Consider the following 15,820-nt stretch of genomic DNA (forward strand, 5'->3'; position numbering starts at 1 on the left):
GGGTGAGAGTGCCAGTAGCACACAAACCTACCAGAAATAGCAAACACACAACAGTGGCGGCAGCAATCAGTCCTCCCAAAAGTCTTTTCGGGTGGCTGATCCCAGTCATCTCCTTCTGAGTGACTGTCCCCTTTCTAAGCTGGCGCAGCATGTACATGGTCTCTTTCTCAGTATGCCATGTGGCATCTTGGGCACCAACATCCTGGAAATCTGAGGAGATCTGACGCAGCTGCTGATGCTGCTCCTCCATTTCCAGGACATCTGCTTTTTCGATTTGTTCATGCCTGTGCTCTAGGAACCCTGCAGGGGGTGGTGCAGCGGTGGAGCATGCCTGACCCTTGGCTTAGTGGTTATCTGGAGCACCTGAGGGATCTGGGATTGTTACTCCATTCTCACTGTTCAGGTCCACCCTGCACACTTCCTGATTGAGGAATCCCTCTATCGGCATGTTTACAATCGTTCGCTGGACGTGGGTGTAGGACACCTGCTCGCTCCCCCCTTCCCTCTCTAGGGGTTCAGGGAGCTGCCCCAGCACTGGGATAGCTAGTTCACTGTCTTCGAACTCACCATCACCCACCAGGCCCATGTCAGTGCAGGCGGGGATTCTGACACCCCCCTTTTCCATGTTCTGCACTAACAGTCGGGTGGCTTGCCCATCCAGCTCCAGTCTGGCTGAACCACTGTTGGTCAGACTCAGACTGACAAACTGAGCTGGTGGCTGTAAGAAAACCGGCTTGGCTTTCATTCCCTGTCCCTTCTGGGGGACTGGGTGTATTGGCAACCCTGCCGTTGAGGCAGGAACAATCAGGTCAATCTCACTCACTACCTGGTAGTTGTGAGAAATAATGTTACCTGACTGCAGGTTCCCTGGGTCACAGCAGAGGGAATCTCTGTGAATCTCTCTCAAATTCCTCAAATTATCATATTCCCGCCCCTTATGCAAAACCAAATCCTCCTCCCATCCCAGTTTATCCTCGTTATTATAAACAAAATCCACCTAAATTTTCAACATAAAGCATTACACAAAATCAATACCTCAACACGCCATACTCAACAACGATAATTCACCAACAGCCAGAACATGTAACTCCACATTCTCAAATAGATCTCATTTCTATAGCCCCACCCCTTATGCAAAACCAACATCCCTCCCCTGTTCTCTCTATCCGCTGGCGTTTGTAATCGTTTTTATTTTCAAATAAATTTTAGCAAAGTCATGTATTTTAAAAATATTAAGATTTCTATATTTATGTCTTTATTTTGTGGTTTCATTAGTAACAAAGGCTAAACTTTCTTGGAAAAATGTATTTTATGTAAACCATGTTTGCTATTAATTCATTTATGGCTAGAATATGTTCATAGTCTTCCAATGAAAGGAGGGTTCCTTTCGCCATAGTCAGGTTGACATTAGAAGCTTATTTATGGGTTTTAAATAACGGCGATTTAAACGCGATTTAAATCAATATAAATGTTTATATTGTAACGCATAGGTGACTATTCATTGTTATTAAAATGACTTAAATTCGATCATGTTGTGATTAGAAATATACATTTGTTTGGTGCGAGTGAAGTTTTATTTAATCTCTGAGCCATATTGATTCTTATGGAAGCCAATTTCCGCCAGGGAGTAAAAAAAAAAAACACACTATGGTATTCTCTCCGATGCAGTGCAGTTAAAAACATATCTCTGATGCTGTTCCTAAATGAATATCGTTTATGACCATCAGACGCTTTATGCTCCTTTTCTTTTTAACAGTAGATTGAACAGGGAGAGGCATTTCATGATGTACTTTTAACTGATGAAACAACAGTGTCTCTGGAACAGTTTTCAACCACGTTGTTTTATAAAAAGGGGAGATATGTGAACAAGCAAAACCCAAAACAAACATGTACACCATACGTACGCGTGAAGCTAAAAGTTTAGCCTTTTCACTAATGTAACCACTAAATAAAGACATATAGAAATCCCTACATTACAGACTGTATATGGCTAGTATTGGTAGTTTAAAGAAAAAATACAGACCAGTATTCCACTTTCTCCCTAAACATTCTGACCATGTTACTCTTTACTGTTACTGACCATATTAAGTTTAAGTGCCTGTGGGCACTTTTCCTGTCCGTGGGAGGTGGACCGTCTTTCATTAGAAGGTTAGTCTGTTCTACTCTGAGAATGTAGCGGGGGTGGAAAGTGCCCGCGGTCATTTAATTAGTATTAAAATTCGCACTGATTCCCTTGCGAAGATACGGACATAGGAATATTTGTGTGTGGTCAAAAAAATGGCATAAAAACAACAAAGTGAAGGCTGTGAAAACATTCACAATGTACTTTATACACAAAGCAAGTGTTCTCATAACTTTAGGAGGTTTCGTGAAAATGCTACAGGCGTGCCAAAATCGTTTTTTTTAAATTCAAGGTGACTTTACCGCTGTTTTCATTTTCAGATTGTGAATCAAAAAAGGCATTTAATTAAACGCACGATTGCGATTTTAATCAATTACTGTATTGATTGAAAGATACATTCTGTACAGATACAGTACAGTCACATTCTCCTGTCGTCCAGTGGTGTAAAACGAATTAGCAGGTGCTTGAGATAACATCCCACTGAGTGGAATGTTCTCATTTGTTCTCAAGTGTAAAAAGAGGTGATAATTCTTAATAATTCCGTGTCGCATTAACTAACCTCTTCAGTTTATTCCGCCAGACAGTACATTATTATAATTATATCATTATTAAGTTGTTTAGATACGCAATTCCATATTATATTCCCTGTTAATCAAATTCTAAAAGTATGCATTTGTTAGATAACAAGCGAATTCACAGAAAAGGCTAAATACTATCACTTTTCACAAAGTATATAATCCTAATATGGTCAGAAGGAGCACGTAAAAATGTTTCCCAAATAACAACATGTAAGACTTTGATGCTTAAAATGTTTAGGGAGAAATGGAATACTGGTGTGTATTTTTTCTTTAAACTACCAAGACCAGCAATATACAGTACAGTTTACATACATTAATATGTTTATATTCCTAAATTAAAATCGTTTATGAGCATGTGAAAGGCATGGTGAATCGGAGATTCTCAAGAATTACATTGTATGATTAGAAATGAATGCGTGATCGGATCAACTAAATGCTGTGGTGTTACTTTTTGTCAATGAAAAAATAAACTATTTTCGTTTACAAAGACGGTTACAAAGAATGTGGACCAGGGTAATACTTTGAGCTTACAGCTTGTCCAAGGTCATTCATTATTAATACTCTTAGTAATATCTTCAGTAAAGACTTTGATGCATAAAATATTCCTGCATAATTAAAATATTTATGATAAAGGTGGTAGGTTGTGTACTTTTGTCCAACAGAACAATCTTGCTTTTATAAAATATACCGCCTTTTTAATGTTTAATGATTAACATGCTGTAATACACTGTTTAAATTTAAAGTCTAAAGAGTATACACCTTAAATTCTTAATTGAATAAAGATTGTCCCTCAGCAGTGATCAGGATTCAAAACTGACGTTTTCTGGTGACAGCTCAAATGCTGTACAGGAGAGGTTAACCTTTATTAGCTCCACCTGGCGATTTTACAAGGTGATTCCGGATACTATTAACATAATCTAATTTGCGTCCGGTATGATGCGGTATACTGCGACACGCCCACCGTGTTATACCGCAGCGTACCCCGCTTGTTTTGAATGGCTGCATATGTATATAGACTCTATATATACATTTGGTGCATGCCACAATTTTGGATGGTGGTGGAGGAATAGGGATTTTCTCAACACAGCAGGGACTCCAGTTAAGAATGCTGGGTTTATCTCTGAACTGTTAGAAGCTTTGCAGCTACTGACTGAAGTAGCTGTGGTAATGTGTAAATCACATAATAAAGAAATGTTTCCAGTAACTCGAGGGAACAACTTTGCAGATGCAACTGTCAGGTGAGCAATACTTGTAGAACAGTAGTCTGAGACCTCTGTGAAGCAGAGAAATGGACATGGTTAGAAAAGATTGTGGGGCTGCATGATGATGGGGTGTGGAGCTGACAGCACACCAGACGCCCTGCATGCCCTCACAGCCTAATGCCCTTTATAGCCCGACAAATGCACTCTGTTGGACACCCAGGTGGGAGTCAAATGGTGTGCCGGTTACCCAAAACTGGGTGAGAACCGGGTTTGAAGCCGTAACCACTTATGTGGTATCTGGATGTAATGTTTATCAAAGGAACTCAACTACAGTTCAGGTGCGGGTGCAACAGCTCAAAAGGCCTGCTACTGAGGAACCTTTCAAACCTGGGAAATTGAAAATTGTAAAGGGAAACCTGGGCTCTTATAATCTGTTTTCCTGGTGGGTTGCTGCCACTGCCTCTGTGTCTACCAAACACTTGATAACAGAGATAAGCCCTCGGTGGGCACTGCCCTGCCCCTTGTATTATGATCAAGGAACACACTTCACAGGGAAGGTGTGTCAGGCTGTGGCTGCATTGTTCGGAGTGAGATGGACTGAGATCACCCTCAGTCTGCTGGAACAGTGGAATGAAGGAACAGATCTCTGAAAGATCGACTAGACATCAGACTGAAGGAACGCCATGGGATGCGGGCTGGATCAAACAGAACTGTGTAACAGCCTGTTTGATATCATCACGGGCCAATCAATGAAACTTCCTGGAGGGATGAATTTAGCTGGAGGAATGGATTGTTGAATTTGCTAATTCTCTATTGTAGTATTGTAGGTTGCTAGGACTTAGCAAAGCACATCTATGATGAAGAAAAATATATATCATAATTATAATCCAGATGATTGGGGCATTGGTACATGGCTACAGTCTGTGCTAGGAACATGGAGAGGGTCTCTGGTTCAATACATATTTGTGGGTCTGGTATTATTCGTTATGATCATATCGTTAATATCCTGTTTGAAAAACATGTGGACTAAAGCTGCTGCTTCTGTGCTAATTGTACACCCTGAAGGGATCATGAAGGTCAAAAAATGATTTCATGGGAAAGGTTCTCTTATCTAGTGGCAGAACCTGATGGGTAGAACAATATAGCTTTAAGGGGGGTTACCCTTGGGAGTGATTCCCCTAGATGCAAATGATTATTGTGGTTTGTTTGCTCATAATAAGATGTTTTGCAGGAACGGAACAAAGAGAAATTTTACAACTTCAGCTAGAATTGTTCTGCAAAACGTCACAGCTGAGGCAGGGGAACAATGTGTAGATTTTTCTAAGAGTTATTACCCAGTTGTTGACCAATCTGTTGACCAATGTTGACCAAAAAAGCCTAAGATTATGCTGGGCTCCAGCCCACAGGGATTTACCTGTGCTGTAAGAACTAATGAGTGAATAAGGAGACTGGATTCTGGTGAAAGACTTCAGGAAAAAGAAATGGTGTTCACTCAGGTGGAGGGGGCTGTACCAGGTGCTGCTGACCACTGCCACTGCTGTGAAGGTCACAGAAATGGTGCCCTGGATTCATGCTTCCCACTGTAAAAAGGTCACAAACGAACTGAGCAAAGCGCAGGAGTGATGTCTCCACAAGGACAGATGGGGATAACCTGCGTGGGACTGATGTGCACAGCCTTTTTCCTTTTTATGTAGAAGCCTGTCACCACCCCAAAAGAGGAAGAATCTAAACACGAAGCCTCTTTGTATACAAACTGGCTGAATGAAACTGATAATGAGGGGGATATGAGTAATTTGTGGTATAAATTTATAAATCATGCTGTAAAGTTAAAGAAATTTAATGCATCTTGTTATATATGTGCTTTAATGCCTCATTCTACAGCCTCACCCATGCGACTTTTTATGAAATGTACTCTTTTATTAATATCACGTTAGAAGGCTTAGACGCTATCAAACAAGAATTAAGGGGAGTTAGATTAATGGTACTTCAGAACAGGTTCGTGCTGGACCTTCAAAATGCAGCATCTGGAGGAGTCTATGCTTTAGTAGGAGACTCCTGTTGTACATATATTCCAGCTAATGACGATGATTACGGAAATATTACGCTCGCTATTCAGCATTTGAAAGAACTAAAAGACAAGGTGAATAAAGAGAGAGGCATAAAAGATACACTGGCTTTTCTCTCCTGGTTAGAATCACTGTTTGGGCCAGGGGGAATGTTTTTCTTTTAAGTTACTAACACCGATTATAGGGGCTGTGATACTTGTCTTCCTGTTTTTATGTTGCTGTATGACATGTATTATTCCAATGCTTCGAAATATGGAAATATGGTACCTAGGGGGATAAACTGTTCATCCTTCCAGTCTGGAGAATTGGCAGCTGTCTGACGTCAGTAAGTGATCCTTAAAAAATTAATAGTTCCATGACAGTGTGCATCACCAGAAAATCAATTTCAATGCATTAAAACTCTTGTTATCCTTCTGATCATTGAAGTGTCATTGCCCCAGCACTGTATACTCTTACTTTTGACGCCTGTCTGAAGTTGGATCCATTTCTAAGAATGGTGACTCACATATCCTCATGCTCAACTTTGGCTCAACCACACAAACTATGAAGTTAATCATCTGCTTTTGCTCCAAGATTTGTGTTACTAGGCTCTCTCCTGGGGATCCTCGTGTTCAAACATTGCCCTTATTGTGGATGATCCATGACAGAATTCAGGGAATTCAGAATTCTGATACCTCAGCTCAGATTCTGACTGGGCAGACTGTCATTGCCTGGTGTGAATGTGTGCATATCTGTTTTTGTGCATGTTCTGTGGCCTGTTGTACAGTACATCACAAATGAAAGGGAAATGGAAAACTAAAATAAGACTCAAGTGTTTTATCTTTCATTAACAGTGTTTCATTAGTATCTATGCTAGATCCTGTCATCCACTGCTTACCACGACAGGCTCTAGCACGGGATAGCAGCTAATACATTTAACAATCTCACTGCACAATGTTGTATATTCAAGGGCTGATCTTCTGTACTTTTTCTTTCACTTTTCATTTCCTGGAAACTCAGTCCTGCCAGGAATAATCTGAGAACATAATCAATCTGAGTGAAATTCTAAGCAGAGGAAGATTGTTTTACAGAGTCAACAAGGTCTAATTCAAGGTCATCAGCACTAACAAGATTCTCTCTGGAGACAGGCGATAAGAAAATTGAAAGTGTGTATTGTTACACAACAGCAGAGACTATGAGTTATGCTATCATGAGAGTGGTGATGGATTTTTTTCATTGCTTAGTTTTGCAGGTTCTGTACATTTGAACATTCAAAGTGACTAAAGTAAAGGAGTTTTCCCTTTTTACCACATAATTCCCAAAGATCAACACTAATAGAAAGCCTAATTCCAGCCAAGATTCAATTACTGTCTCTCAGGCATCCCAGCAGTGGATTTCATGACTTCAGACAGCCATCTTTATCAGTGGAGAACTCAATGCTCTGAGCTTTACTGGCAGAGTCTCACACTGGGTAATATGTTGGTAAATAATGTCCTATGGAATTCTACTATTGATAAATTCTACTATGGAACTGCGATGTGTCCTGAAAAAATCTTCTATGATAGTGGTACAGTCCATCACACCCCACCTACAGCCTTTAAAAGAGAAAAAAAAAACTGACAACAACAAAGTAAGTCTGGTGTAATCAACTAGGTCTTGCAAACATACTTAACCTCTTCCAGCTACCAACATTACAAATGCTGTTTACACATTAGATGGTTATTTTTTGGCTTCTGATATTATGGTGGAAAAAGAGCCCTGGAATCTTTGTAGAAGGACAAAAGACGGAAAGAACAGGCAGTGTAACCATGGCGAAGAGAAGGGAAATATTGGAGAGAGCTTTTTTCATACACTTTTTATCGTTGTTTTTCCAGCCCAACAATGATCAACAAATATGGGCAGGCGTCCTGTGCCAAATCCAATCTACCTTTCTTCCAAGCATACAGGAATGTCAGTGAATTAAATATTGACATATGAAAATACCCAAAAATATGCAATCACACATATGCAGTTTGAGCAAACATAAGACAATACCCAAGTACCACAAACTACCAGGCATCATAAGCAGTTCAGGTGGGGAGCTGTGTCAGCATGCGTAGGCTGCAAAGGAACAAGTAATAGGTCTATTCCATGCTTAAAAGAGAAGAAAGAAAACACAACATTTCAGCCGTGGAGCCCTCACACCTGAAGAAGGCTCCACGGCCGAAACGTTGTGTTTTCTTTCTTCTCTTTTCATCTAGTGTCATTAGCCAGTTCCTGTCAAAATAAAATAGAAAAGGATAACATTCTAGAGAGAGTTTGAAATACCAAGGTACAATTTAAACCATATTTCTTCCACTACAACCACAATATTTTGGAGAGATCGCTGAGCCTAACTGTTCTGGCATGTCCGTTAGCCTCCGTCCTGCTTCAGCAATGAATGCAACGGGGCACATTCTGAGGGAGATGCGGTCAATCAGGTTGCAGGAAAACCATGCTATGCTTTTTTTTGAGATCCTGAAAAGGACAGAGGGGCCATGTATATGTGTGCAGCTGGATATGTTATTGCAGGTGGCGTAGCAAATTCTGCTGAAGCCCCACTGCCTGGTGTGGACGGTAGCTGTGCATGTTGCAGCAGAATTGTGCATGTGAGATCAAGGGGGCATGTCATGTGTTTGAGCACTTCACTCCCTTCCGGAAGCACGTGATTCCCTGAGTCCAAAAAATTTGTAAGTTCTTTGGATGACCTGTGGACCGATCTTTCACGATGAAGAATTCCTTAAGAAGAATAGATCTCGGCCCACCATCCCAATGCCTCCATCTGAAAACAGCAACCTCCCACTGCCCTTAGTCTGCAAGGCAGTCCTTTCAAGTGCGATGATGACGCCGGGACCTTCGTTGCCTATTGTACGAGCTGAACTTTTGTGCTCATCAATTCAAGGCTCTTTCCATCAACTCATCTTGTCTTTTGACGCTTCATGTTTTGTACTCCTTTGACTATCGGCATATCGGGTGACTGCAAACACTGAAGTTCTTGCTTACGGAGTGTGGAACAGTGTTTTCAAGTGATCGCTGTTCTGTCATGTTGACGCCGAGTGAATCTTTCTTTGGCAACATGGGCAGGCTGACAGCAGCGCGAGCTAAAGTAATGGCAAATTTCTTGACTTATTTCTGAATGTGAATGTTCTTTAGAAAAGGGATGCGGCGTTGCTTCTCCCCCGTGTAAAGGTCACGCATTCCAGACGTGGTTATGAGCGAACAGTTGCCGCAAGTGTTTGAAAAGAGCAAGAGAGGAAGCAGCCCTGCCCCGTGTGAGGATCAAACTCAGGACCTTCAGACAATGAGACTGACGCGCTACCAACTACACCAACGAGGCCAGCTGCAGTACACAGCTGGAAAGTTTGCCTCATATGGATTTCAGTCGCCCGTTCCCTAATCTTTAGACGCCCTCTGCTGGATGTTGCATTTGCCTTTTGATCTCACCGATACTTTTTTGGTCTGTTTCTGTTGCGAGTCCGTTTTTCAGATCTCACCTAGCACAAGTCTCTCTGGCTGAAGTGGCCTCTCTGCTTCAGCATCGTGCCCTCACTCAGCCATTAAAAACGTCACTCGGACTTCTGACATGCTGACATGAAATGTCAAGAGAGAGTGGCGGAGACGCTTAAGGCAGAGAGAAGATGAAGAGGGGGCGTGGCTGCAAAATGATTGACAGCTGCATGACGCTCTCCATGCAAGGCGTGACCACAGGCTAAAGGACACCTTTCGGCACATCAAGCTCTAAGCACACACCTGGAGGACGTGGGAAATGATCCCGTTATCTCTCGCATGCAAAGCGAGCGCTGTACCATGCAAGCTAACCCCCCTCGCTGGGGTTATGCCTCGGTGTCACCTAGTGCCGCTTGTTCCCCTCTTACCGGGTGCAGTTCACTGCCCTTCGTCTGCAAGGCAGTCGTGTAATTGCAGCTTTCTTGACTTATTGATGAAGGTCTGACTGGACGAGCGAATGACGCCTCTCCCCCGTCCTCAAGCTCGCTGACAGAATAAAATGGAAAGTGCTGCCGTGGCTCATTGGTTTAGGGGTATGAGTCTCGCTTAGGGTGCGGGAGGTCCTGGGTTCAACTCCTGGATGAGCCCTTGTGTGTTCTTTTTGTCCTCGTCCACAAGACTGGGAACTGCATGGGCGAATGTGAAGAAGATCCTTCTCGAACGTGCAAAACGTGCGAGAAGAGGGGGCGCTTGTTTCCAGCCAAAACTTCTCGCGTGTGAGACGAGCTGACCATCGCTGCAGGAGGTGGGAGGGTCACTCTGGTAGACAGAGCTGACCTTCGGCAATAGGATTTATACTCTCCAAGATGATATTTGCACTTTCTGGAGAGGCGATTTTCTCCACTTCAGTAGCCAGATTTCGTCGATTGCGTGGAGAGGGCTGTAGAATGTGGCAGCGCCTTTCCTGCTCCGTCCATGACAGGCGTGCTGGTCTCTGGAGAGAGAGCACGGTCCATCAGCGCACTCCAATAAAGGCACTGGAAGCAGCTGAATCGCAATGGCGAAGCTCAACACTGGGCCGCTGGGCATATCTTACCACCGTTTCCGTAGTGTAGTGGTTATCACGTTTGCCTCACATGCGAAAGGTCCCCGGTTCGAAACCGGGCGGAAACAGACTTCTTTTGTCGCCACGCACAAAAGGGGATTGGGGATTCGCCTAGCGCTGTGATCGAACAGACCCACTCACCCCTTAGTGTGGCGGGATCTGCACAGTGCATGTCGCAGCGCATCCTGCTTTCACTTCAATGCGCGTCCTGATGTACCCCGGTCTCCTGCGTGACAGGTGGGGACAGGTGACAGGTCCTATACTAACGAGGAAGACATCGCTCTCTCCGACCCCCGGCATTGTGTCCCGAACCACCGTGCTGGAAGCCGACGGGTGCTGTGATTCCTTTAAGGAGCAGAAATGACAACCGAGGAGCCGAGAGATCATTTCAGCATTTCGCGTCTGAACGGAAAACACAAACGACCAACTCGGAATGACTTGCCTTTGACGCTTTTCAAAGCGTTCTTTGTGCACGACGACTGCGCCGCCTAGCAGATACAAATGGGTTGTACAACTTTGAACTAGCAAATGGAAGAGGGTTAAGCCCCCTCTCTTTTAGCCCAGGTTCAATCTGTCTCCCAGAATCACCAGGGCGCACACACACACACCCGTGCCGTTGAAGTGCTCTGCTTCATTTCTAAGGGCAACTCAACATTCACTCCTACCCCGAGTGCAGAAAAGACAGTGTCTGCAGCAACAGCAGCTCAGGTCTCTGCACAGGAGCTAAGCTGCCCCCATCTCCTCTGCTCTGCGGCTCCTGCGGAGTGGAGTCCTGCCTGGAGCTGTGTTTGCAGGCGGCGGCTCCCCGCGCCCTGTCTGTGCGTCGTGAAATTAATTAATAACGTTAATAAATTTATAAAGTTAATTTATAAAGTTAATAAAGTTATAAATTAGAAATTAATAACGATATAATTATATTCATGTACCGCAACACAAGAATAGTACACGCTGTACATTGTCTGTCGATAATGTTTCTGTAGTGCTTTTTCAGCACTCAGCACGTGACTGTGCTGGTGGTGCTGTGGGTTAGGTTCCTGACTTCCATATCACACGGTCTATGATTGAATCCCATTGAACTATGACTTTATTTTTTAACAAACATTTCTTTGAAAAAATGAAACGTTTCCCTTGGTCAGAGATTAAATAAAACCTCACTTTTTTTGAGCAGAAGGTTTACTGTGACCTGAGAAGGGCCGGCATCCAATCACGGTGGTACACACACACGCTCTCACCTATATGAGCTACACGGCTACCAAGATGATCTCAGGTGCGCCGAGCTGGTACGGAACATATTGAACTGATCGACGGCGAATTGTCTCTCAGACAGGCTTTTCACCTCTGAGCTCCCTGACTGACAGTGATCAGCTAGGTAGTGAAACAGTCAGCTGCTTCTAAGCCTTAAACAGCTGCATCTCGGCGCTTCCACGGAGAGATGATTTGAAAGCCGAACATCACCCGTTGGGAACAACTTACTATCACTAGTTTAAGAGACTCTTAAGGTCTTGCAGAGGTGCCTGTCTAATAGCATGCACTTTGCAAGCTATAGGTGTTTAGGCTGAGGCAGAATGCCTGTTAACAAAATGTTTTTCTAAAGGTGTGTCCAAGTGGCTGCAAAAGGACAACACTCCTGGGGCGCCGTGGCTTAGTTGGTTAAAGCGCCTGTCTAGTAAACAGGAGATCCTGGGTCCGAATCCCAGCGGTGCCTTCTTTGTTCTGTCTTCTCGAACAGTACTGGTCATTATGGACAACCGCCTACGGCTAGACTTAATTAAATGCAAGTATTCATTTCCTGTCTTTAACGCGACTTGTTTTTCTTAAAATGGATGCAACTTGCAAAACATGAAATACAAACCTTGCTAATCAGCGCTAGCGGCTGGCAAAAAAAAAAGAAGTCAGCAATGTTTTTTTTCTTTAACCTTAACCCTGCTAATGGAGAAGAGTTAATCGACCGAGTCTATGCAGCTTAAACGGTGCGCATGTCGGGTCCTTAGCTGAAAGGGTGGTAAATCACGCTCACCCCAGTCCTTAATCTTTTAAAGAGGATACAAAATTGAACCTAGTCGCCACATCACATACATCCTATTCAACGATAAAAAGGTAACATCTATCCTCGTCCAGAGTAAATCTCACGTTGAGGGCATATTTTTTTCCACTTTACCATGAGTCGGGCTCGGCTGCACAGAGGAGAGAGCAGAGCAATGAGGTCACGGGGACAGGGGAGTCACATGCTGGCGGTTTGAATACGCGGAAGATCACTGAGGGATCCACAGTATGTGGACCCTCCGTGCGCCATCAGTCCGCACTCCGGACTCTGAATCCTGCCATCCGAGTTAAGATCTCGGCGGAACCTGAGGCGCAGTTCCTTCTTAAAACGTAATCTGGTGAGCATTTCTAGAATCGTACTTGTATAGATGCAGCCTTTAATGTGTTGCTAGGTTAAAATTGATGACTTCTTGAACTTCAGTAGGCAACTGCCCTCTTGATTTCGGATTTAATTTCTTTATTACAGGGGCGCTTTTATGAAGACAGAGTCATGTTCAGGTACTTTGCTTGATGGAGGAAGCTCATTTCGGACTCTGTGATCTGCTCACCTGGAAAGGTCTACTGTACTACTACAAGAGAGAAGTAGAGTCTGGAAGAAGGGACAATTTTATGATGCTTTGGAAGGTAATGCTTTTTTTTCTTTGAAATCGAAATGAATCAGAATATCAGTGCAAAAGACAAACTCTTGGTTTGGTTTAAAGAGATATGGTTTTAAAACAGACAAAATGTAGAAAACAGGTGTTTCTCACTTTTGGAAAAGAATGGACCGGGGGTAATATTTTACTAGTTGCAGGGCTGAGATCACTGGGTTACAGTCCTGTAGTGTCACACCAGGGACAGTGGCGCAATGCATAATGCATCTGACTACGGATTAGGAGATTGTAGGTTCGACTCCTACCTGGCTCGGGTCGTTTTAAAACACATCGGGCTATTCCCCAAGTAGCCTGTGCTACTTACTGCATTGTAATCGTACCCAGTAAGAGATTTCCTTCATATAAATGAACTGCACCTGACAGCTTTAGAATAACACCTGGGCTCAGTACGGTGCTGAGAGCTCAGCGTTGCTGTTGTTCTAATTAGCACGCACGATTGTTGCTAGTTGAAAACTTTTCCCAATACCCCGCTTCCGCTGGTTTGCAATACAATCGGCGAAAGCAATTTTTGACAGTCTCGTCAGAGACTGAGCAAGGTGTTTAAAGACAGATTTTGTCATGGTGACATCATGGTAGAAAGAAACGAGCTTGTTACGTCTCAACAGAAACGCTCTTTATCTCTTTCAGCGTTATGCAGAGAACAGCGTCTGTCGAGATCACTTTTGAGTCAGCGCGAAACGCCGTGTGCTGTCAGTTTGATTTCATATTGCTCGTAGCGGCGCCCGGCTTTTGTCTGTCAAACGTTAGGTTGCGCTTCTTCATGCTGCATCGTCGGCATGAGTGGAGCTTTTTAAACGTCTGTACTTACTGCGCCCCATAAGAAATCGTTTGTCCCCGTTCAAAAGAGATTGTGCGATGTCCTGCAGCGTTTGCAAAGCAAACCTTTGACAGTTTGAAAAGAGGAATTTATTGTGCTTCCTGTGCGTGCAGTAGTTACAAAGTTGAAGGTCTTTACACGATCTGCTGCAGTTTTCAGTGGGCGAGCTTTGTCAGATGTCTTGGAAAAACGCACTGTGTTTCGGCTCGGGAAACATCATGGGCAGTGTCCTGCATGTTTTCTGTGTATAGCTGTCTTTTAACACATACAGAATTCATTAGAAATCATTGATTTCTCCAATTAACAAGGGTCCCTTTTGAACCTGCGAGAAGCATTCCTTCAATGTAACAGATTTACTCCGGGGAAAGGCAGCATGACATTGAGAGTAGCTCAAGCTTTCAGCACCCGTATCGGACTGCGTGTATGCAGACACCGCTCAGAATCCCCTGTAAGATTCTCCTTCAATTCCGTTTTGCAGTGCTTTAGCTCTTTCAAAAGGCTTCGCTTTGCTAGTCATAATCCAAGGCTCATGACAGCATTTGAAACCAATTGCCACTGCGTTGGCCAGGAATCGAACCCGGGTCAACTGCTTGGAAGGCAGCTATGCTCAACACTATACCACCAATGCACACCCACAGGTGCCCTGCAGGACACCACCAGAGAATGCTCACGATTTCGGAAGCTGTCTCCGGGACGTGCTGATTCCACACATCCTGAATAAATCATGATATTGTTAGTTGCTGTAGCTAGACGTTCAAATGAGTTTCATGGCCAGATGGACTGTTTCCTCCAGCGATTTCGATTTTTAAGAACTTTTATTTCCTTTTCACAATAAAATACAGGGCATCACAAATGCTTTACATTAATATACATACTTAAAACAGTATATATGATCACATCTTATTACATTTTGACACGGTACGAGTTACATAGCAACAATTTCTTTTTTCTGAAGCAAATCACATTCTTTACTTAAACATGATAGTGTTTTTCACAGTTTCTTGAGATATTGACCTATGCCCTCTATTTCCCACAGATTTTCTGCTTCCTCCCTCCCTTCTCTCCACAGATCTCTGAGGTAATAGTTCTCTCGGGTGATGAACAGGGCCAGGCTACCTGCAGCCTTGACTGGGATCTTGATGCCTTTGAACAGCCCCATGTTCCTCACTCTCCACAGGGCGTCTTTCCCACTGTTCACCACGGCCCAGATCCTGTCAAACACGTCAGGAGGAAGTTTGACAGGAGAGATGCCGTATATGACGAAAGCAGCGGTCAGGGTAAATTGGGGCGAGAGAGCCTGCAACCAATCTTCAAACTGTGCCCAGAAGGCCTTAGCAAAAAAGCAGGACCACAGGAGATGGGTCACAGTCTCCTCCTCGCTGCAGCCCACCCTAACGCAGCGAGGGCTGGGTGTGAGGACCATACGGTACAAGGAAGTTCGTACCGGTAAGCACTGGTGGACGACACTCCAGGCTAAATCTCTGTGAATGTTGCACAGAAACTTAGAGGATGTGTGTTTCCACACCTTCCTTGTTTGGGCTGATGTTAAAATGCCCACAGGGGTCTGCCTATTGTTCTGGGGTGCAAAGAAATCTTCCAGTTTTTGGACGCTGACATCTCGGAGGGGAATATGGCCAATTGTGTGAGATCTTAGAAAACTTTTAACTGTCCCATAAATTGCAGGGCATGTGTCAGAGAGTGGGACATCCAGCTTGGGTCTGACACCCCACACTCTGAACACCTCCCTACCTACCCAGAGCCTGGAAAAATAAGTCCAGGTACGCGCTGCA

General features: G+C 43.8%; 3 non-coding genes across 3 annotated transcripts; all 3 read left to right on the plus strand.

The window, feature by feature from the left end:
• Nucleotides 1-10,512: 10,512 nt before the first annotated feature.
• trnav-cac (transfer RNA valine (anticodon CAC)) lies at nt 10,513-10,585 on the plus strand. Its single transcript has one exon. It is a non-coding gene; the product is annotated as a tRNA-Val (tRNA).
• Nucleotides 10,586-12,148: 1,563 nt separating this feature from the next.
• trnat-agu (transfer RNA threonine (anticodon AGU)) lies at nt 12,149-12,222 on the plus strand. Its single transcript has one exon. It is a non-coding gene; the product is annotated as a tRNA-Thr (tRNA).
• Nucleotides 12,223-13,598: 1,376 nt separating this feature from the next.
• LOC148642338 (U4 spliceosomal RNA) lies at nt 13,599-13,740 on the plus strand. Its single transcript, XR_015929507.1, has one exon. It is a non-coding gene; the product is annotated as a U4 spliceosomal RNA (small nuclear RNA).
• Nucleotides 13,741-15,820: the final 2,080 nt, after the last annotated feature.

Source organism: Lepisosteus platostomus, chromosome 22, assembly GCF_059453375.1.
Source record: "Lepisosteus platostomus isolate fLepPlt1 chromosome 22, fLepPlt1.hap1, whole genome shotgun sequence".
NCBI classification, from domain to species: Eukaryota; Metazoa; Chordata; class Actinopteri; order Semionotiformes; family Lepisosteidae; genus Lepisosteus; species Lepisosteus platostomus.